At 37.4% G+C, this 25000-nt stretch overlaps 1 protein-coding gene across 3 annotated transcripts in view; it reads right to left on the bottom strand.

Annotated features, from left to right (window-relative positions):
• Positions 1-25000, bottom strand: part of LOC136855036 (NPC intracellular cholesterol transporter 1-like) — a 177488-nt gene that overhangs the window by 83093 nt on the left and 69395 nt on the right. The window lies entirely within an intron of this gene.

The following is a 25000-nucleotide window of genomic DNA, read 5'->3' on the forward strand; positions in this document are numbered from 1 at the left end:
TCATCTCCACTTTCATTCCAGCTAAAAGTTTTTTTTTCGGGGGTGGGGACTCCAACTAGTTCAAAATAATACTTCATCACTTCCTTTCAAAACGAACTTCAGCAACCACACAAAAATATACAAACTCTAATTTTAAGCGCCTGTGCATTTGTTTGCATTTGTCTAAATTGTTGGGGTGGATTATATTTAAACTCTTGAAAACAACGTAATTCTTCCTTTCTGCAAGGGCCTTTTGAACACAAACTTTTTTGTTTGTTTTTGTTTTGTTATAAACTAAGGTAAAGCTTATATTACCTAACTGTTATAGAAAACAAACATGCGCAGTAGTACCTGACACCATAGGTCCTCAACCAGAAGCTGCAATGACCGCAGCAAGGTTTTATTTGCAAGCGAAAAATACTACGCATTATTTCCAACCATCCTTTCTTTTTTTTTTCTTTTGCACAAGCGGCTGCAACGCGTAGAGCGACCTTTTCTCCTACGCAAAAAACAAAAAAAAATTACAATCCTTCCATCTATAACAGATTGTTTAACGAGGCTGCAAAGCGTAAAGATGGTTTTCAATCAACATCAACAAATAAAAAAGCATTCCTTCTTTCCACAACAGGTCGTTTAAGGGAAGGTTAGAATGCGTAGCGTGTTTTCATATACACGTGCAAAAAAAAAGCTACGCATACCTTGCTTCCGCCACAGCTCTTGAGCAAGTTTATTATATATGAGTTTTGCGTAGGCATTCCTATCTTCAATAGCAGACTTTTGACAAGAAGTATTGACAAGAAGTATAAGTGCGTAATGTTACGCCCAACGACGAAAAAAATATACGCATTCCTCCCAGAACATGTCTCTCTCTCTCTCTCTCTCTCTCTCTCTCTCTCTCTCTCTCTCTCTCTCTCTCACCAACACAGACAACACCCAGTGAACTCTGAACCGCGTAACATCTCCAAGGTCAGAAGGAGGGGAGTAGGGGGAAGGGAAAGGGAGGGAAGGGGAAGGGGAAGGGAAAGGGAGGGGAAGGGGGAAGGGGAAGGGAAGGAGGGAAGGGGAAGGGGAAGGGGAAGGGGGAAGGGGGGGAGGGGAAGAGGGATAGGAAGGGGTAGGGATGGTGAAAGGAGAGACGGGGAGGAGATTTCTTGTGCCTCTAAAGAAAGTCTCCTTGATCTGGTGATCATAAGAGACAAGAGGAGGAAGGGGGGAGGAGGAGAGGCTTTGGAGAAGAACGCAAGAGGAATGCATCTAAGACGATAATGCCCGTTCTCCCAAGGGCGTCCATCCTCCCCACCCCTCCCCGCCAAAAGAACTGATTCGAGTGCCCCGAAGGTTAGATCTAGTTCGACAATAAATACCCTTATTCATAAAAAACTACGATAAGACGATAATGCACATTCTCCTCCCTTAGGGCACGGCGTCGAGTGCCCGAAGGTTAGATCTGATTCGACGGGACACTTATGAAAAAAACGAGAGAGAAGAGAGAGAGAGAGAGAGAGAGAGAGAGAGAGAGAGAGAGAGAGAGAGAGAGCATTCAAGCAGGGATCTCTCTCATTCTGTTTAAGATTAAAAGGATGTTATTTATTATTTATAGCAATGGCAGTACGCCCTAACTGCTTGAAGAGAGAGAGAGAGAGAGAGAGAGAGAGAGAGAGAGAGAGAGAGAGAGAGAGAGAGAGAGAGAGAGAGAGAATCCATTCAAGCAAGAATCTCTCATTCAGTTCAAGATTAAAAGGATGTATTTGTCTATACGCTACAGAAGTAGCAGTTCTTCTTAACTGCAGCAAATCTTCCTACCTTGATTTTTCTACTAATACAAATTAAACAACAACGACATTATAAAAACAATGCTAATTACGATGACAAAGATAAAGGTGGCGAAGATACCACGATAAGAGAAGCAATAATTTTGTTTGCTTTCTACGAAACCCCTTTTTAAACCTTTCAACTCCATCATTATGCACAGTGACTTGCAAGAACTTCAGTTAAAATAGAAACTTAAAATATAATACATTATAATGTTCGTAACACTCATAAAGGTCACGGAACATCAGTAAAACTTAAAAATCATAAAAAAGGGGAAAACAGACAAACATGTCCAGACTAAGAACTAGGAAAAAGGAAGAGGAATCTTAAAAATTTACAAATACATTCAAAAATACGGATATCAGAAACGGGAAGACTTTCAAAACAATTAAACGAATGAAAAAAAAAACGCAGGAATAAAAATGATTTATAAATAAAGTGGAAATATTAAGACAAGAATAAACAAGAAAAAAACACGCCGAAGTTTCTTCGGCGCACTGAAGTTTTCTGTACAGCCTCTACAGAGTGTAATCAAAGCCACCGTAAATAGATGTACCTTTCGGTGGTCTCGGTATAATGCTGTATGAGCCGCGGCCCCTGAAACTTTAACCACGGCCAGGTGGTGGCCTATCTTATCCGTTGCCAGAAGCACTATTTTGGCTACCTTTAACCTTACATAAAATAAAAACTACTGAGGCTAGAGGGCTGCAATTTGGTATGTTTGATGATTGGAGGGTGGATGATCAACATACCAATTTGCAGCCCTCTAGCCTGGTAGTTTTTAAGATCTGTGGGCGGACAGAAAAAAATGCGGACAGACAGAGAAAGCCGGCACAACAGTTTTCTTTTACAGAAAACTAAAACACAACATACGAATACTAATGACTGATAAACAAGACAGAAAAATCTAAAATCACATAGAGAAAAAAAAAAACCTAAACACAAGATTGACAAAGACGCGGAATTAAAAAATAACTACAAAAAAACACCAAATTCATAAAACATACGAACAAACTTTTAAAAACACAACTACGTCTTGAAAAACACACACACTCAAACACAAAAGTTGGATAAAGAAAGACTTACAAAAAGACCAGAAGCTGAAAACAAAAGCACAACAACGTACCCAAACGAATAACAAACAACCGAACGCTCGAATAACCGTAATAACCGGAGCAATTACCATCAGTGGGCATTCCGACTCACGCTCACTGACGAATGACTCAGCCAACTCAGACTCGGCAGCATCCGCGATGAGTCAGTTACTAATCAATGATAATACCGTTGCAAAACCCTTCGTGGAATTCATACTTTGACTAGCAATGGCACTTCAGAATACAAATGCAAAGAGCATGCGTAAGATGCTGGCCGCTCACTGTGGTCAATCACCTGTCAGGTGCGTGTTGTTCGGATGTCAGGGTGAAAATCAAACAGAAAATTAAATACAAACACACGCACACTATTTCCCTTTCCTATATAAATTCCCTTGCTTTCAGACAAATATTCTAAGCTTAGATGTAAATAAATAAGTATAAGTCAGTCTAAGCTTAGGTGTACATAAATAATCAGTAAAGTAGTTATATGATTATTTTCTTATAACTACAACAGTTATTTACAAAACATTACCAATAAAATCCAAAATTAATCTCTCTGCTGTAACAGGCAAATCTTTTGTATTTTTATTTGATATTTATTCAATATCTATTTGACTATCATTTCATCATAAATCGGCTCTGCAATACAATTATAATCGTCAACACACTATTATTATATTATTATTATTATTATTATTATTATTATTATTATACTCAGAGAAGTGCAATCCACAACATTCTTTATGCAATCACTGTATTTAAGATGACTGATCGCCTTTCTTTCAAGCCAGAGAATCGAGCGAAGCTTGTAACAACACATAACTAATCAATTCAGAAAGGATACATCTGAATTCCTAAAAGATGTTAAATCAGATATACAAAATACTTTTGTACCCTTCCGGTAACGGGAAATGCAACAGAGGTTGGGGGTGTCCAAATTTTTATACTTACTATTCCAGCACAGCGTTTATATAAGTACGTGTATAAATACATACATACAAATGTATGTATGTATGTATGTATGTATATGTGTGCGCGCGCGCATGATGTCCTAAAACAACTTGTTACAATAACCGGACGGGGAGCAAAATGATTAACCAATAAAACAGGAAAACTAACCATACTCAATATTTATAACTGTGAACGTAACCTAAGGTAACCTAGGTACTTTGGAAGGTGACCAGTCATATTATGACATCTCGAATAGAGAACATGAAATAGACAATGAAACACGAACAAGAATCTCTATATTTTTCAAGGTACGACAGATGATAGGCACAGGATATTGAGAATTCTTTGCGTCTTTCGCAACATACTAGTATAAATGCGGTTTTTCAAAGGTGCTCTAGGAAAAAGTATCTCATTTCATGAAATTCCCTAAGTGACGCCAGATTAAACGAAATTCGGTCAATAGGAAAATAAAAAAAACAAAAGACCATCAGAGTAATGACAGCAGATGATGAATCATGGTCATGCTAACTTGATACGCACAAAATATGATAAAAAATGGTAAACAGCAATATTATGAACACATACATGAATCAGAGAGAGAGAGAGAGAGAGAGAGAGAGAGAGAGAGAGAGAGAGAGAGAGAGAGAGAGAGAGAGAGAGAGAGATATTTTTCAATGCCATTTGTTCTGTTATTGTACTTGCAATACATGACTATATATATATATATACATATACATATATATATATATATATATATATATATATATATATATATATATATATATGTGTGTGTGTGTGTGTGTGTGTGTGTGTGTGTGTGTGTGAGAGAGAGAGAGAGAGAGAGAGAGAGAGAGAGAGAGAGAGAGAGAGAGTTAATATCCTGTTTAAAACATGCATTTCAACCGTAGATCTCGAAATCAATTTCGTAGTGGTACAGCTGATACTATAATGGCACTCACGTTTCTTTCCTCAAGTGGCAGTACAGGAGGGGAAATGGCAGTGCCAAAAGAGGAATGGCAGTGCCAGCGGATTTGTCAGGACCTCTCTCTCTCTCTCAAGTTCGGCTGTCCATTAAAATGGTGGTATATCGCTGCTGCCAGGCATCCAGTATGGAGTGACCTTTTGCCCTTCGCCCTTTCCTGTCATTCCATTCTCTCTCTCTCTCTCTCTCTCTCTCTCTCTCTCTCTCTCTCTCTCTCTCTCTCTCTCTCTCTCTCTCTCTCTCTCATAACAACAACGTTTACTATAATCTATATACGGCGGAACTGCAGGTGTGTAAACAAAGCTATGCCAAGAATAAACACCATATAAACGCAAGCATTCTCGCAAATTTAACCTATTCTGCTTAGGGAATTTTCCTTTTTATCGTCGGTGAACTATAGCCTGAGAGGATCACCGCTGATTAGATAGATCTTAATCACAGGTAACTATGTCTGCTATCTATCTATCTACACTGCTGATTAAATAGATCATAATCACAGCTAAATGTCTGCTATCTCTCTCTCTCTCTCTCTCTCTCTCTCTCTCTCTCTATATATATATATATATATATATATATATATATATATATATATCTCTCTTTCTCTCTCTCTCTCTCTCTCTCTCTCTCTCTCTATATATATATATATATATATATATATATATATATATATATATATATATATATATATACATATATATATATACATTTTTTCCCTTTTCACAGGGTTGACTAGAGGTTGAGTATCCCGGTCTGAAGCTAGCGAACTTGGGATGAGGTTGCTAGCGTCAATACTAACTCCACAAGTTGTCCAGGGACTTAAGAGCCGATAGCGTCTATCACTTCTGGGTAGTCACCCTTCCAGGTACAATCCCTACCTATTTCCCACATTATAAAAATTAATCTCAGGTCGAGAAAAATGTTCTTTCTTCTCCAACATGAATAAAAGAACAAAAGGAAAATTAAGAATTCAGGTCATAAACAGCTCACCTAATTACCACAAAAATAAAAAAAAAAGACACGAAAGTGTATTTGTTCACGGACTAACAAAAAAGGAAATTACCATTAAATAAACAAATGAGTATATCTGAAAAACGGCTACAAGAAACTGACAAACAAACACGTTAACCTTTTCTCGTATTACCTAACAGGATGTTTTAAGAATTGCAAATTTCTAAAAATGGTGCAACAAAAATACCTCCACAATAAGAAAATATTTTCACACTTTACTCTCTCTCTCTCTCTCTCTCTCTCTCTCTCTCTCTCTCTCTCTCTCTCTCTCTGACTGAAGTCACTCAGCCTCTAAAACGAAGTAGAACATTCCTCTCAAGATACTCGTGCTACAAAACAAATACGAATTAGACTAAAACTCAAATAAATGATCCATGTGACGTCATGTTTACACTTCACCTGGCCTCCAAAGCAAAGCAAAAACACCATTCGAGTTCTCTCTCTCTCTCTCTCTCTCTCTCTCTCTCTCTCTCTCTCTCTATGGATGGGAGGTGGAGGATTTGAGTATCTATCACTCTCTCTAGAGAAAGAAAAGGGGGCTGTGCGTTTGACGAACTCTCTCTCTCTCTCTCTCTCTCTCTCTCTCTTGGGAAGTTGAGGAAGGTTGGAATTGGCTGTGTGTGTGTGTGTGTGTGTGTGTGTGTGTGTGTGTGTGTGTGTGTGTGTGTGTGTGTGTGTGTGTGTGTGGTGGTGGTGGGGTTAATTCTCATTAACACACTCACCTACAAGGTTACAAGGTCCGGGGCAGGTTTAAAAATATCAAAGGCACCAAGACAAAACTCAGCACCAGAATCGGCAAGCGAGGAAACTAACAACTATTTCCATCGCACCACAAAAATGTTGCCGACATGTTGCTAAAAAAAGTTAACCTCCATTCTGCAGATTGACATTTTTAATTACTATCAGCAATGCCCAAATGAACTTCCCGCGTTTAGTATAACTTACAAGAGAAATATACCCACTTGAGTATTTAAAATTCATTGCACCACAAATTGTTGCTAACAAAAAAGACCTCCATTCTGCACAGACTGTCATTTTTAATTATTTCAGCAATCCACATCTGAACTTGTTTTTAGTGTAGCTTAATGAGAAATATACCCACTCTATATTTCAGTTAATATATTCACTAAATATAAGGAATATTTTCGTTTATCAACCATCTTACATGTTCAATCCGCAAAATCTCAAGTTACAAATTAATCATTATGTTCTTCAATTATGAGTCATCATTTTCAAATTCAAGACACGACAAATTCACCATACGTTCAATTTACTAAGAACTAGTCCTATTTATATCTCAAATGATTGACTAATGTTTCAAGGAAAGCTTTCACGCGCCATTCTTCAATTCATACCGGAAATTTTATGAGTTGTAAAAAGAAATGGGAGTATTCCTGATCCAGATTCATACAAGCCTCTCCCTTTTCCTTAACACGATTCAAGGAAACTGACCACTCCCTTTAATACATGAATTAACTTCTACAGTAATACCTATCTCTCATTACCGCTTTGGAATACAATGTAATTATCATGCACTGAAAAGCAATGAGCATTTTTCCTTCGTCAACCAATTTAATCTCCCTTTTCTCGTGGGATGATGAGCCCGTAAGTGTGTGTGTTATTTGTCATTTACTGAAATTTTCGTCAATAGCAGTGTTTGTCATTTTCGACGGTCTTGTAACCTGTGTTTCAATACAAATGCCCCGATCTTTTTTTATTTTGTTTGTTCTTTGCTGTCATAAGAAGCAACATTCTTTTTAATAATTCAGCTGGAGTCAATTTCTTGGGATGATGCGCCAGCAACTTCCAACTTTTTAATGGTTAAATTCTACCACAACAATCACATCTATACCACCAAACTTTAGCTTCTGTTTAAAAAGGTAAACGAGAGAGAGAGAGAGAGAGAGAGAGAGAGAGAGAGAGAGAGAGAGAGAGAGAGAGAGAGAGAGAGAGACCCTACGTATACGCTCCCAGAAATGGATTAATGTAAAAAAAAATTACTCATTGCAATGCTAACCGTTCATTTCTAGGTAATTCATATCGAAAGAAATAACAGTAGTAGTTTATAATGGTATCTGTAGGAACTACAAACATTAGCTTCATCAAATCCCCCAAAACAAAAACAAAAACTTCTTTCAATGACCAGGATACGGGAACATTTTAGGTTGGTGATTTCGCACATAGCAACTGAAATCAGCTTATCTCAACTCATGCCGCTTGGGATCTCTCATCCCTTAATCTCTCGTCAGTCCTAACAAATTTCCCGTTTGGTTTATTTATTATTAAAAAAATTAAATAAACAATAATATTACAGTAACGAAGCACAAAATTAATAAAGGAATTACTGTTAACTTGACGCAGAGGTCATTTAAATCAAAGTATCGATTCCTGTAGGGGAAACATTACGTGGTATTCGATACCATTTGCCGGGGCCTGACCTTTTCCTCCCGTACAGTGCGACTTCCGGAGTTACTTCTCTGTGTACAGAGAAAGAGAAAACTAACAACTCTCAACCTGTAGTCAACCTGTCTGTGATTTGTGTCCAACAAGTTACCGACGTGTTTGTGACATGCTTAACTGTAGTGTGGATGCACCCTAATGTTCGCATCTTACATGAACATATGGCAAGAGACTAACTTAAGTAACAGAACATTCCAACAAGAATTATGAAAAAGAGCTGCGCAGGTTTAATTTGGTTTCAGTTTATAATTATATGCAGAAAAAAATTATGAAGCAGCTGAGTTAAAAAAGCACGGCAGAAGTGAATTTAAATTAATTCAGACATACATGTATCCAAATTTCATATCGGATATACTATTGGTGCTTACGTTTAATTTACACACATTCATCCTCCAGAGCTCGCTCTCTCTCTCTCTCTCTCTCTCTCTCTCTCTGAAGCAACACATTTAGCTTTTTAATATTATTGCAATTACAAGAGCAAGGTGATAGACTCCTGGTATATATATTTAATTTGCAAACCAATCATTTTTCTTTGTACTGACAAAGGTATCACAGATTCTCTCTCTCTCTCTCTCTCTCTCTCTCTCTCTCTCTCTCTCTCTCTCTCTCTCTCTCTCTCTCTCGTGCGACGCATTTGGATTTTTAAAATTATTACAATTACAAGAGCAATCTGTGACACTGGTATATGCATGTAATTTGCAAAACAGTCATCTTCCTTGGTACAGACAAGGGTATCACAGATTTTCTCTCTCTCTCTCTCTCTCTCTCTCTCTCTCTCTCTCTCTGATGTAACACATTACCTTTTTAGTATTACTGCAATTACGGTACCCATATTCCCTACATCACAAAGAAACCATTAGCACCTCTTGAAACTGTTGCTGAGGGAGTCTCGCCTTGCCTTGTCCAAGAAGGAGAAGAAGAAGAATCCGACCTAGGAACCCCCATACCCTGCTCTCTAGCAACAAGGTTCTACGTACCAGGTGGGGAAACCCTTCTATCCAGAGCTACTTCCAGACAATCAGTCGTTGTCATCTGCCATTATCCTACATAACCCATACTCCCCCAAAAAATGGGTGGAAGCAGGAAAGAATCTAAGGCCCTCTAAAAGAATCTAAGGCCCTCTAAAGAGTTTAAGGTCCTCCAAGAAGTCTAAGGCCTGCTAAAGGAGTCTAAGGCTCTCTCAAAGAGTCCAAGCCCCTCTAAAGACTCTAATGCCCTCCAAAGAGCCTAACGCCCCCAAAAGATTCTTAGGCCCTCCAAAGAGTCTAAGGCGCCCCAAAAGAGTTTCCAGGAGACGAAAAGAGGACTCTGAGTCGAGAGGGCCCGCCCAGGAGCCGTCGTCTGAACTCGGCGGGATGGATCGATAAATCCTGAATGCGGAGGGAGCGAGGGAAACACACAAGGACACTGGACACAGACGCCGCGAGAGTCTGATCCCGACGGGGGCGGGGAAGGCTCCTGGGAGGAGGACGAGGAGGAGGAGGTCTAACTTCAACGTGATCACTTTCGAGCCACAACCAGGAAAAGATGGTGTGATGTCATGAATCACAAAATGTTCAATTGACGCCATTTCAACAGGCATCGATCATCACAGATTATTTTCCAGAATATTAGCAGTTATCATCACAGATTATTTTGTCCCATACCAATGAATCGATTTCTAAATTGGAATTAACTGAAGTTGAAGTTGGATACGGAGACATTAGAGAACGGAGGGAAATTATTATTATTATTATTATTATTATTATTATTATTATTATTATTATTATTATTCAGAAAATGAACCCTATTCATATGGAACAAGCCCACAAGGGCTACTGACTTGAAATCGAAGCTTTAAAAGAAAATGGAGGTCATCTGAAAGAAGTAACAAGTAATAGGGAATACAGTAAGAGGTCAGTTATTAAAAAAGAAAATAAACCAACTAATAAATAAAAGATAAAAATTTAAGTAAACTATTAAAAGACAGAGCAACAAACGGTGCAGCTGGAAAAGAGGGGACACTGCTGTGAACCCTTAGCAGAACCTACAGTGCGCCACACAAGGCACTCTTGAACCCCTAACCCTACGGGGGGAACTAGGCAACAACATGAGAGAAATGAACCATCTTATTAGTTTTATCGAATGGCAACGAAAATATTCTGAAGCGATTCCATGAATTACATAACACCATATGCAAATTACGTCAGTGAAAATGGATCAGACTCGGTGTTAAAAATTAAAATAAATTTCCTAATAAAATTTAAAAAATTAAAGGCTTATTGACTACCCATTATATTCACAAACCTGTAATTTTGATGATGGACATAGAATTTGGAAAGTTCTTTGCCAAATGGCAAAATTGGCAGTTATTCAAATAAGGTTTCACCCTAATACCCAAAGCTTCACGCAATGCCGTATAAGATCTGGGCCATTTGTTCTGTATTCCAAGGACTTTTAAGTTCGTCCCTACTACTATTTTTCCCAATTACTGTAATCGCTGGATTTCTCTCCCTACTTTTATTTTTCCCAATTGACCGTAATCGCTGGATTTCTCTCCCTACTTTTATTTTTCCCAATTGACCGTAATCGCTGGATTTCTCTCCCTGCTTTTATTTTTCCCAATTGACCGTAATCGCTGGATTTCTCTCCCTACTTCTGTTTTTTCCCAATTACTGTAATCGCTGGATTTCTCTCCTACTTCTATTTTCCCAATTGCTGTAATCGCTGGGTTTCTCTCCCTACTTCTATTTCCCCAATTGCTGTAATCGCTGGATTTCTCCCCCTACTTCTATTTTTCCTAATTATTGTAATCGCTGGCATTCTCTCCCTACTTCCATTTTCCCAATTGCTGTAATCGCTGGATTTCTCTCTCTACTTTTATTTTTCCAAATTAGTGTAATCGCTGGATTTCTCTCTCTACTTTTTTTCACAACTGACTGTAATCGCTAGATTTCTCTCCCTACTTTTGTTTTTCCTAATTATTGTAATCGCTGGAATTCTCTCCCTACTTCTATTTTATCAGTTACTGTAATCGCTGGATTTCTCTCCCTACTTTTATTTTTCCAAATTAGTGTAATTGCTGGATTTCTCTCTCTACTTTTATTTTTCCCAATTACTGTAATCGCTGGATTTCTCTCTCTACTTCTGTTTTCCCCAATTACTGTAATCGCTGGATTTCTCTCTCTACTTTTATTTTTCCCAATTGACTGTAATCACCTGATTTCTCTCCCTACTTCTGTTTTTCCCAATTACTGTAATCGCTGGATTTCTCTCTCTACTTTTATTTTTCCCAATTGACTACAATCGCTGGATTTATCTCCCTACTTCTATTTTTCCTAATTATTGTAATTGCCGGAATTTTCTCCCTACTTCTGTTTTTCCCAATTACTGTAATCGTATCTTTACAGAGACATATTACTCGTACTAATTTATCTGCAATAAATAAATAATTCATTGCATTTCAACATCTGATTAGTTACATAAAATAGAATCGCTTCTCGTCCCATCAGCAATGAGGACAATTTAAAAAAAAAAAAACATTAAACAACCAAGAAAACCTAACACTTGTCCCTTTTAATTTATTGATGACGTCACTTTCAGAAGCAGCTGTCTTCCCTTAAGCACGTGACATGTTTTAATAAATAAAAAATGAGAAAAAAAGCTAACCAATTCCCGTCCCCATCGGCATTCAAGACAATTTTGACAAAAAAAAAAACTAAGTAAATAAAATACAAGAAAAACTAACACATATGCCTTCTTATTCAATTCCACGACATTCTATCTGAAACACCTGTCATCCTTTAAGCAATGAACATTTTAACAAATGCAAACTAACAAAAAAGTTAATCAAAAATTAACCAATTCAGACCCGAATTAAACAAGATAAAATTAGACCTCGTCCCTGTCAACTGGACACGATTGACAAACATCCCCCCGGCGTGAAGAAGACATTCCATCATGAAGGGCCTCCCTCCCTCCCTCCCTCCCTCCCTCCCTCCCTCCCTCCGTCAGTCCCTCCCTTCCCTTCAACATTCCGCACTCGAGAAACCTCCAATTGCAACAAACTGAGGGTAATGACGGTGTGTGCAAGGCACTTCCATCAGTTAAAGTAGTGATATCCGGGACAGCTAACCCACATCGAGTCCTAGAGAGAGAGAGAGAGAGAGAGAGAGAGAGAGAGAGAGAGAGAGAGAGAGAGAGATGAAGACGACTCAATCTGGTTGCGTCAAGCGCCGCAATGTACCTGCTGAGGAGGACATTTTTTTTTTAGTGATATTTCTGGGGACAATCTTCTTTTAATTTTTCGTGGTCCAGTGTGGTGGAACACTTGCTTCACAAGTCTTTGGAGAAAAAATTGAGGGGACAGTGGAACGCTTACCTCACGATTGTTGGGAAAATTTTTGAGGGATCATTTTCTCTCTCTCTCTCTCTCTCTCTCTCTCTCTCTCTCTCTCTCTCTCTCTCTCTCTCTCTCTCTCTCTCTCTTGATCAGTGTGACATTTCTAGGGACCCTTTTTCATTTTTCTTGATACAGTGTGATGGAATATAACCTAACATGTCTTTGGAGAAAGGTCGTCTTTCATTGCTCCGGAACACTCATTTTCCCATTCACAAGAACGTTCCTTATATTGTCTTCAAGCAGCAATCGTTTTGCAATCCTGTGAAAACATCTGCTTGATTTTTTCAGCTTCCACAAAAATGGTTTTCTTTGGCTTCCACTTGTATGGAACACTTATCCTCCGACTCCCATCTCTGTGGAACACTTACATTTCGTTTTTCAATTTTGTGGAACACTTGCGTTTCGTTTTTCACTTTTGTGAAACACTTAATTTTCGTTTTTTCACTTTTTTTAAACACTTGCTTTTCGTTTTTCAATTTTCTGGAACACTAACTTTCTGCTTTTCACTTTTGTGTAACACTTACCTTTCGTTTTTCACCTCTGTGGAACACTTATTTCATCTCGCATTTCTGTGCATCACTTATTTCATCTACCATTTCTGTGGATCACTTATTTCATCTACCAATTCTGTGGATCACTTATTTCATCTACCATTTCTGTGGATCACTTATTTCATCTACCATTTCTGTGGATCACTTATTTCATCTACCAATTCTGTGGATCACTTATTTCATCTACCAATTCTGTGGATCACTTATTTCATCTACCATTTCTGTGGATCACATATTTCATCTACCATTTCTGTGGATCACTTATTTCATCTACCAGTTCTGTGGATCACTTATTTCATCTACCATTTCTGTGGATCACATATTTCATCTACCATTTCTGTGGATCACTTATTTCATCTACTATTTCTGTGGATCACTTATTTCGTCTACCATTTCCGTGGATCACTTATTTCATCTACTATTTCTGTGGATCACATTCTCCGTTCTTTTCTCTGTCTGTGGAGCAATTCTCTTTTTTTTAATTTCTACGGAACACATCTGTCATCTTTCATCGCAAAGAAACTCTCATCTTTTCCCCTTTATTAGTGAAACATTTTTTATTGTCAACTGAAAATTCCTCTTTCCCGTATCTAATGGACTTAAATTTGGTCTCTAGTGATTTCTCCTCTAAGTGTGCGATACGCAGATATTAATGGAGAGCTATTTATGGCCTTTCCTACGGGGGCTTGCAATAGGAATGCTGACAAAAAGAGGTCAGAGTAAACGCAACCCAAAATGGAGACATGAAACATCATGTTTTCATGTGAGGAAACGCAGTGACGCACGGTGAATAAAATTTTTGTCGAACCCAGTATTCAGGCGATGTAAAAGTACAGTTCCTATTGCTTCTGCTATCAGCGCATTACATCTCCTCCGCAGCCAGAGAGAGAGAGAGAGAGAGAGAGAGAGAGAGAGAGAGAGAGAGAGAGAGAGAGAGACCACAAGAAAAATATTATACAAGGGTATTTTTAGTCGATATAAAATATCAGTTCTTATTGCTTCTGATATACGGGATATTACTTCCCCCAACAAGAGAGAGAGAGAGAGAGAGAGAGAGAGAGAGAGAGAGAGAGAGAGAGAGAGAGAGAGAGCCAATCTCATCGCTCAGTTCGCACACCCGTCCATCCCTGCCTGATCAGGGAACCGCTGAAGAAGATGAAGGAGGGATGACCCAACGTGACCTACTCCCCATACCGCCTCAAGACTCCTTCCGGCGTCACAACAACCACGCCGACTTCAGGTCACTAGTCCTCTCCACGTGACATCATCCTTCTCCTCCTCCTTTTATTTTTATTCGCTTCTTCTTGAACAGAATGACTTTTCCTTTTTCGCGTACCAGAAACATATACGGACGTACGCGCGCGCGCACACACACACAATCTTGTCGGTTTGTGTAAGGTTGTGTATATTTATGTGTGTGCGCAATCCGATGTGTGCGTGTGTTTGTGTGTTGTATATGTATGTTGTATATATATATATATATATATATATATATATATATATATATATATATATATATATATTATATATATATATTATACATTATATGTACATTTGTGAATATAAATATACATATAGACAAATATATAAATAAATATTGTATATATACATTTAAAGCATGAACATAAATATACAAATAGACAAATATATAAATAAATATTGTATATATACATTTAAAGCATCGATTACATAATACATTGTATATATACATTTAAAGCATCGATTACATAATACACTAATCAAAGAAGACCATAACACTTGCCCTTTCACAGTCACTTCTAGTTTGAGAAATAAAAACGACACCACTTTCTACGGCTCTCAGAGCCAAGTAGAAAAAATAACTTCTATCAACTGACTCATTTTTTTAGGAAGAAATTAAAGCAGAAATCTACTGCGACAGAAAGCGCACATCGCAAGAAAAGAGTAAAAAGCTAAAAAAATAAAGAAATAAAAAGGAAAAGGGTACTTGGGAAGGGGAAATCATGCTACAGATAATTACTTGAACTTCAAATGCCCCACAAAAAAGCACAAAAAAGAAAACAAAATCACAGTACCTTCCTCCTCAAAGAAAACATGAGTCCCCTAAAAGCAAATCTTCCGTGAAATGAAGTTTTCCTTCCTCTCTCTCTCTCTCTCTCTCTCTCTCTCTCTCTCTCTCTCTCTCTCTCTCTCTCTACAAGGAAACCAAATTTTGAGACCTTCCCCCCTTAAATTTACCTCCCCCTCTCTCTCTCTCCACTATAAGGAGACCAAATTTTGAGACCTGCCCTCGTTAAATTTACCTCTCTCTCTCTCTCTCTCTCTCTCTCTCTCTCTCTCATTAAATTCCCCAAGTTAGACAAAAGAATCCCTTCCTTCCTTCCTTCCTTCGATTCCACTGGACGCACGTGAAAGAAAAAAAAGAGAAAAAACAAAAAAAAAGAGAGGAAAAGAAAGCGGGATGGATCCACAATCAATACCTGTCATTTCAAAAGGAGCTGCCAATGTGACCATCACGGGACACAATGGGAAATTTGCATCAGGCTCCTTGGTCGACGTGAGGATGAAACTCGGAATTGGAGATACAGCAACGCGTATCCCAAATCACTAATCTCTCTCGTCAATGTGAAAAGTAACCACTTTTTTTTTTTTAGTCTTGCTAAAATAAAGTTTAAACAGCTAACACAAGAAAGTCACTATGAAAAGTAATAATTTTTTCACTCTTGCTAAAGTAATGCGTAAACATCTAACACATGAAAGTCATGTAAATATAAACGATTTTTTCGCTCTTGCTAAAATAAAGCTTAAACAACTAACACAAGAAAGTCAATGTGAAAAGTAACCATTTTTTCACTCTTGCTAAAATTTTGCCTAAACAACTAACACAAGAAATTCGCTGGCAAAAGTAACCATTTTTTTTTTACTCTTGCTAAAATAATGCTTAAACAGCTAACACAAGAAAGTCACTGTGAAAAGTAACCATTTTTTCATTCTTGCTAAAGTAATGCGTAAACATCTAACACAAGAAAGTCACTGTAAATACTAGCGATTTTCTCACTCTTGCTAAAATAACGTTTTAGGATTTAACACAAGAAAGTCACTGTGAAAAGTAACCATTTTTTTCACTCATGCTAAAATAAAGCTTAAACAACTAACACAATAAATTCATTGAGAATAGAAGCCATTTATTCACTCTTGCTAAAATAAAGCTTAAACAGCCTGTTTACACAAGAAAGTCACTGTAAATAGTAGCCATTTTTTCACTCTTGCTAATATAATACTCAAACAACTAAGAAAGAAAGTCGCTGTAAACAGTGGCAATTTCTTCACTCTTGCTAAAATAAAAGGTTAAACAGCTAGCAAAAAAAGTCACTGTAAATATTAGCCGTTTTTTCGCTCTTGCTAAAATAAAGCTTAAAACTAACACAAAAAAAGTCGCTGTGAAAAGTAGCCATTTTTTCCACTCATGCTAAAATAAAGCTTAAAAAGCTAACACAAGAAAGTTACTGTAAACAGTAGCCATTTTTTTACTCAAGCTAAAATAAAGCTTCATGAGTTAACACTAGAAAGCTTATTAACAAACATATTCTTCAGTCAACATTGACGTTTCATGAGCGCCGAATGTTAAGTGAGTCCTCACCACTGTCTTCTAACTTAAGTACTTTCTGCCTAATTTCAATCTGGCCTAGTTGTTCTTTCATGGACCTTTTTCCAGGATTATACAGGCCATATGATACCCCGTCCTCTAGGCATTTCTATATCTATTACTCTTTCTTTTTCCCATTTTCACCACATGTTCAAACCAAATCATCGTTGCACCTTGTCCGAGATTATACAGACCTTATGATACTCCGTCCTCTTGGTACTTCCATACATATTACTTTAGCTTTCCTCCCATTTTTATAACGTTCAATCCAACTAAATCTGAATGCTCCAATATTTATCATATGTTCAATCCCATCTCAATCTCTGAACGAATGAATGAAAATTGGGCCACATGACCCGGCGCCGCCCTCTTGGTAATTTGATATCTATTAATTTTGCTTTCTCTTATTTTCATTACACGTTCAAACCATCTCAATGTTTGAGTGAATAAATGAATGAATGGAAATTGGGCCATATGGCCCGGCAATGTGGTCTCAATCTTGGAGATCACAGTGTATATTTTCCACCCGCCTGAAGCCACATTTCTATAACGTCCTCATTTGTAATATGCCCTTCCCAATGACTCAAACCATAAATCTTATTATTTGGCAGTTATATTCCTTTGGGATCACCTCCATTTCATAGTTTCTATGAAAATAAAACTTTAACGACCTATGATTCATGATGCATATTCCCATCTATATGTTCCATGAAATAAACAAGACCAAGAACATGTACAATATTAATTCATTATTGGTTCTTTAGGAATTAATGCAAGCCAACTTACATTCTTAAGATAACGAATCCCAAGACTTAAAAATAAAATCCTAGAAAAAAAATACACCCATTTTCTTAAGGAAATTCCCATTCCTTGGCACCATTCTTTACCTAACAACGTTGCACTGCAACCAACAAGTCACGCAGCCCTTACAATAATCTGTTACTCTGCAGGTCAACTCTTTGGCGCTGCAACAATTGCAACGCACGAGGAAGAAGGTAATTATTACTGTTATTTATAAAACGACCAGGCTCTCTCTCTCTCTCTCTCTCTCTCTCTCTCTCTCTCTCTCTCTCTCTCTCTCTCTCTCTCTCTCTCTCACGAATTTGCCACTGGAGCAAACATGGAGCATGCAATGAACTACGCATTAGTTCACAAAGTAATGATTTTAATTAAAAATAACTAAATTACAGGACTTCAAGTAAATGTAATTGCGACATGTCAAAATAAAACACACACACAAACAGACAAACAGAGGATAAAGAGGAAAACAAACAGAGAATAGCTAGAATACAAAATGGGAATAGCAGTTATGAACATTCCAGGCGGAAAATGAATACACAAACACGCCATAATTATCTGTCAAGACAAATTGTTCTCCCAAGGTTGTAGCAATTGTGTCCTGACTTCACGCTGTCTTGCGAAGGTGGAAACAGAAGAATTAAAATTGAAACAATGATGATTAATTTATTTCCTGCCTTCCACATGAATAACAATTATATTGCTTCACAAGAACGTGAATATTTGAATATTCAGTGGCGAAATATAAAAGTCACTAATATGTGCCTGCAATATGTAAATAATGTCTGGATTAAGATAAATATTTTACAAAGCAGCTTTCGAGGTCCTCTTCAGCTATATAATTTTGAATTCGTAATTCATTCATTCGTATTCCTCTGTAAACTCATAATTGTGGAGTTTATCACTCCATTAATAATAATAATAATAATAATAATAATAATAATAATAATAATAATAATAATAATAATAATAATAATAATAATAATAATAATAATAAGAGAATGGACATGTGAATGCCGTTGAGTTAATACTGCAGTTCTCCATCTACAGGGTATCCAGACGGCCTTTCTGTTTAATGAAGTTTGTTTGAAAGAGGCTCCTCTTCCGAAGTAGTAATAATAATAATAATAATAATAATAATAATAATAATAATAATAATAATAATAATAATAATAATAATTATAATAATAATAACTTCATACTAACAGGGCACACAAACCGGAAAGAGATAAGTATCTCGTAACATTTCCCAGCAGTTGTTTGTCAAGAGTCTTGACATGTCAATCTGTTTGTCACATATTTGTTTGTCTCGACTTCTTTTTCTTTTTTAATTAAACACAAGGATAAAAAACCTTATTATTTACTCCACACAGATGCATTTCTAAAATTGAACGTTTAAACTCCCTTCTTACTTCCGGCACAATAAAAACTACTGATAAATGTGTTCTTTAATAAAAATAAATTATAATTACTTATTATTTTGTATGAAAACGCTCGTGACATTAATAAAATTACTGTCAGAGACTATTATTTATCAAGCCCTAGCGCACACGCGCGCACACACGCACACACACACACACACAGAGAGAGAGAGAGAGAGAGAGAGAGAGAGAGAGAGAGAATCTCTCTCTTATACTAGGAAACAGCTGAACCAAGCATGCTATTCAGAAATCAAAAAATGAAAGCCCGTTTGCTTCCCAAATAAAATTCTGATGTGGCCACACGAACTCCAAAAACTCCGTAACTTGTTAGGAACCAAGAGACTGTGCTAACAAAGGGTCGGGTGATCAAGTCCACAGAAGGATGGACGAAAGCTAAAAACTTTATATATACTTTTACGAATACATGCTGATCCTTCTACATAAAGACACACGTGTATGAGGTGTGTATCCACAAACATACATGAATATACATACACATATACCTATACATAAAAGATAATGAATTACTCAAAAGCCAAAAATTGGAGAGGAAAAAAAAGCAAAAGTAAAAGGAATCCGGTTTTGGGACGATATCACGAGACGCGCAGACGCGCCCCAAAGGACGAAAAGAAATCTCGAGAGTTAGGACCACGTGACCAAAAAAATTTCCTTGTCGGGATATTCTTCCTTGTCTCTTTTTTTTTTCTCTCTCAATTCTTTCCTGTCTTTTGTTTCCGCTCTTCCCGAGTCGCAGGGAAAAGGTCAGAAAACTCTTCCTGGAACCACACTGCACGTCTGGTTGCTGTTTCCCCCATCTCTCTCTCTCTCTCTGTCTCTCTCTATTATACCACCAATTGGAATGGTCCAGGGGGGATTCTGTTCCCCCGCCCAACACACCCCGGCAACTACCGCCTACTATGTTTTAACTTTTCCGTCCTACGGTTATTCACATCCCCTTCCCCCTCTGCCCCTACCCACCACCCTCTCTACCCGTGTTCCCTACCCCCTCCCAAAACCTCCATACACCCCATGTTTGGCCTAAGATCTATATCTGTTCAACACTTTGATCAACATTTTCACCCCGACGTGATGCTTGAAGTTGGACCGCATTTGGAAAGCTCTCTAAAGTTGCCCTTCAAGAATATTAATAAACCCGTAAGGCATCGTGACTTTTAATACCCACACACAAACACACACACACGCGTGTGTGCGTGCTTAAAATCTCAATGACGAGCGATGTATATATGCAGCTGTATCACAGGATAAATGAACACTGGGTATAACATCGTGACCGGTTTCTCTCTCTCTCTCTCATACAACATTCACAAATATATAATATATATATAATATATCTATCTATCTATCTATCTATCTATCTATCTATCTATCTATCTATATATATATATATATATATATATATATATATATATATATATATATATATATATATATATAATTAGTCAACATGGCATCATAACCTTCCCACAACTTTTGACATTCTAAATCAAACCCTTGGCATAAAACAGACTTCACTCCCTCCTTTCAAAGACCCATAGATAAAACAGCTGATTAACCAACAACACAAACGGTAAATTGACCGTTATCTGTTACTCATGTCGCCATTTACTTATCACCACAGAGAAAAGAGATGAAAAACAGACCCATGCTGATAAAATAATTATAATATATAATATATGTACATTTATACAGTTCCACGAACATAAAGAGTACTTTTAACTTAGTACATCTGTACAGTTCCAAGGGCATAAAGAGTACTTTTAACCTAGCACATTTATACAGTTCCAGGAACATTCAGAGTGTATTTGACTTAAATACGTGGGTTCGAAAAGTGGCATTTGAATAGAAAATGTATGTTTACTTATATGAGCGCACTGCATATAAAGCATCAAATCGTATAAAAAAAATACAAAGAAATAACGTCAGCAATTTTGTGAACTCTTTACAGGGTGAAAACTAATACTGTAATGATAAGTCAACTCTCTCTCTCTCTCTCTCTCTCTCTCTCTCTCTCTCTCTCTCTCTCTCTCTCTCTCTCTCTCTCTCCAAATTACTGACCAATAACGTTCCTGCCCTCAGTATTTACGCAACAAGCTCCCGGGAAAATATTATTAGTGTCCTCTTTACATCAATGCGTGGACGAGTCGTTAACAGAACCAATACCACAGGTTTAAAATAAAATAAAGAAGATAATGTAGAGAATAAAAAAGAACAGCCATATGAAACAGAGAGAGAGAGAGAGAGAGAGAGAGAGAGAGAGAGAGAGAGAGAGAGAGAGAGAGAGAGAACCTGGGCGAGCGAGCGACGTTTGCAGAGACTGCCAAGGTCTAAATATACAACCACTTTGCCTCCTTGAACTGTTTCGCCCACAACCCTAAAATTCTACCGTCCAAATCAGCTGCGCTTTTCTTGGTAGACTGCTAACATCACACGCGCGCGCGCACACGTACACACATACTCTCTCTCTCTCTCTCTCTCTCTCTCTCTTTCTCTCTCTCTCTCTCTCTTTCGTACACGCCAATGACAGCCAAGTGGGAACTCTTCATAAAATTGATCGACTGATATCTATACAAGAGTGGCGTGTAAAGATAAGGTGATGCGCGATATTCTGGTTAATTTAATTTTCTAAAGAAAACAAAAATGTATTTGCTGTAACAGGCCCTAAAACATCATATATGAATAGCAATATCAATTCTTCTTCCAACAGTATTCATTTAATATATTTTAAATGCTGAAAAAGATACTGCAATTTAATGTTTATCTTTTATATTTTTCTCAAATATTCCAAATTCTGTATCATAATTGAAAATATATGAGTAACATCCCATAAAGTGGGATGAAGTACACCTGCCTCTCAACACCTGTACAACAGCTGCACAACCCATTTATGAGAACAACGTACACTTCCTTACACTGAGATTACAGGTGCTTCAAAACTGCACAATTAATACTGTACAATTATGAAATAAAATATAAATAAGGGTAAACTGAAGTAGCATGAGTCAAAAGGAGTGAACTTCCATTAATAAATTATTAATATTAACAGCACATTCAACGGCCAACAAATACCTGACTTAGTGACAAATTATCAATAAAGGAAACTACAATGGTAGCGTTCATTAGAATTAGCGAATTTCTGATACAAAAAAAGGGGGGAAACTTGCAATAATTGATTCTGCTTCCTTCATCATTATAAACGAACATCATCAATAAAAACGTCAATTAATGCCCCTGATGCCCTGCAACAAGAACCGTTAAATGAAACCTTGAAATATAACGACTGCTACTGTTGCAACATGCCATTCAAATTGCTTTTTAATTCATCAAAGGGAACGGAAACAAGGACTTCCATTGACTTTCAAAACGGCGATGACTTTCATCTGCCTGAATTACAAAGTAATGACGAAAGACGGATATTTTTTCACCATAAGAACTTTTTTTTTTATTATACAGGTGGTAAAGCCAGAAGGGTACAATCCCGATGATTCTCAGAAGGTCTTTATGAGTGCGTGAGGGTTTTGGCCTTCAAATTTACAGATAATGGACAATGATCTACCAATGTATGTATGTATGTTTTTGTCAAAATAAAAAGCCGAGGCGGTTATGTGACAAAAATTCTCAAAGACAAGCGTTCAGCAGGGAATATATGCATCACCAAGAGTTCAACAGGGACACACATATGTATCAACAAGAGTTCAGTAGGCACAGAGACCTTTCTATAAATACACCTACATATCACCCTTTTTGAAAGGTATTTTTTTATCCCTTCCTGTCACAACATGCAGTGAACCAAGATCTATATATACCATTCCACCGAATCACCTTTATAACTGATGGTTTCCCTACGTGAGAGAGAGAGAGAGAGAGAGAGAGAGAGAGAGAGAGAGAGAGAGAGGGGGGGATCTACATACACCTTTCTGTTGAATCATCTCTACAATAGTGTAGACAAATACAGTATTACTGGTTTCCACTTATTGCCTCCTGCCCTAAGTGCATCAGAGAGAGAGAGAGAGAGGGAGAGACAGCATATATCTTACATGCACCGTTCTACTGAATCATCTTTATAATCTTAATGGCAAAAGATGGATTGTTGGTTTCAACTTATACTCCTGCATGGAGAGAGAGAGAGAGAGAGAGAGAGAGAGAGAGAGAGAGAGAGAGAGAGAGAGAGAGAGAGAGCCAAGATATTATAGACACCATTCTATTGAATCATCTTTATAATTGTAAAAGCACAAGCAAGATTGTTCGTTTAAACTTATTACTCCTGCCCTAAGTGCACTTGAGAGAGAGAGAGAGAGAGAGAGAGAGAGAGAGAGAGAGAGAGAGAGAGAGAGAGAGAGAGAGAGTTATATTCTGTTTTTAGCTAAATTTAATAGCATAGTGAAGTTTAACTATAATTTTAATGAAAATATTTACACACACGGTTAGATAAAACACGCTACATGATCAATGGAAACACATCATTTTATCGTTCCCCAGCGAATCGTAATAATAATAATAATAATAATAATAATAATAATAATAATAATAATAATAATAATAACTAAATGAAGATATAGAGACGCAAAAGAAGGGTAGCTCAAGCCTTGTAAGTACACAAACTGAATAATAACAATCCTGCGGAGCTAACCAAAGCCCTTAATATTAATAAGTACAAGGGGTACTGTACCTAGTTTAGGGGTATGACGAAAGCCAAAATATATACAGTTACAGCCTTGGTTCAGGGGGTAGAAAGGGAAGGGGGAGAGGGAAGGGAGAGGGAGAGGTCAGTACTAGAAACCGGTTATGTGAAACGATTCATGGTAGAAATGGGAACTCAAAATAGTCACGATTAAAAATGGAATTGGAATAGAGAATTTAGCCCCAAGGCCAAGTGCTGGGACCTATGATGAGGTCACTCAGCGCTGAACGGGAAATTGTGAGTAAAGGAGTTTTTGAAGGTGCAACAGGAGGAAAACCTCGCAGTTGCACTACGAAACGACTGTTAGGAGATGGTGTTACGATTCATGGTAGAAATGGGAACTCAAAATAGTCACGATTAAAAATGGAATTGGAATAGAGAATTTAGCCCCAAGGCCAAGTGCTGGGACCTATGATGAGGTCACTCAGCGCTGAACGGGAAATTGTGAGTAAAGGAGTTTTTGAAGGTGCAACAGGAGGAAAACCTCGCAGTTGCACTACGAAACGACTGTTAGGAGATGGTGGGAAGTAAGATGGAAGAAAGGAAATATGAACGGAGGTATAATGAAAGGAATGAAAGGGGTTGCAGGTAGGGGCCGAAGGGACGCTGCGGAGAACCTTAGGCAATGCCTACAGTGCACAGCGTGAGGTGCACTGACGGCACTAACCCCCTCCAGGAACGATTAACAATGGAGAATACTGGATACTGACAGCGAATAATTTAAAAAGAAGGGATTACAGTATATGCATTTCCCATATAGGAAAATGAGGAAAAAAATAAGTAATCATGTTGTTAAGGAAAGTTTAACAAAAGTTTCAAATCTTTTACACAAAACAGACTCCCAATAAAATCTCGAACCCCGTAATCACTGAGACTATTACTGGCGACATTTGCCTATCTAATCCAACTCAGGGTCTCGATATAACAGATGACCCATCACTAAAAATAATGATGCCTACAGCTTACCAAAAATTTAGGTATATATATTGCAAAACGTACATAAACATTCAAATCCATTTACATAAAAACATTATTGTTTGTAATACCAAAAAATAACAATAAGTCATTTAAAAACTATCATAAACACAATTATCAATATTTGACAAACATAAACAAGCTACTCATTTAAAATAAGTATCGTCATTTACGGTTACGTCAAAAACAATTATCATCGTTATTAAATAGATATGATAAAACAATTATAATTACCGTTATCATGCGACAAAAACAATTACCATT

This window comes from Macrobrachium rosenbergii, chromosome 3 (assembly GCF_040412425.1).
Source record: "Macrobrachium rosenbergii isolate ZJJX-2024 chromosome 3, ASM4041242v1, whole genome shotgun sequence".
Taxonomy (NCBI): Eukaryota; Metazoa; Arthropoda; class Malacostraca; order Decapoda; family Palaemonidae; genus Macrobrachium; species Macrobrachium rosenbergii.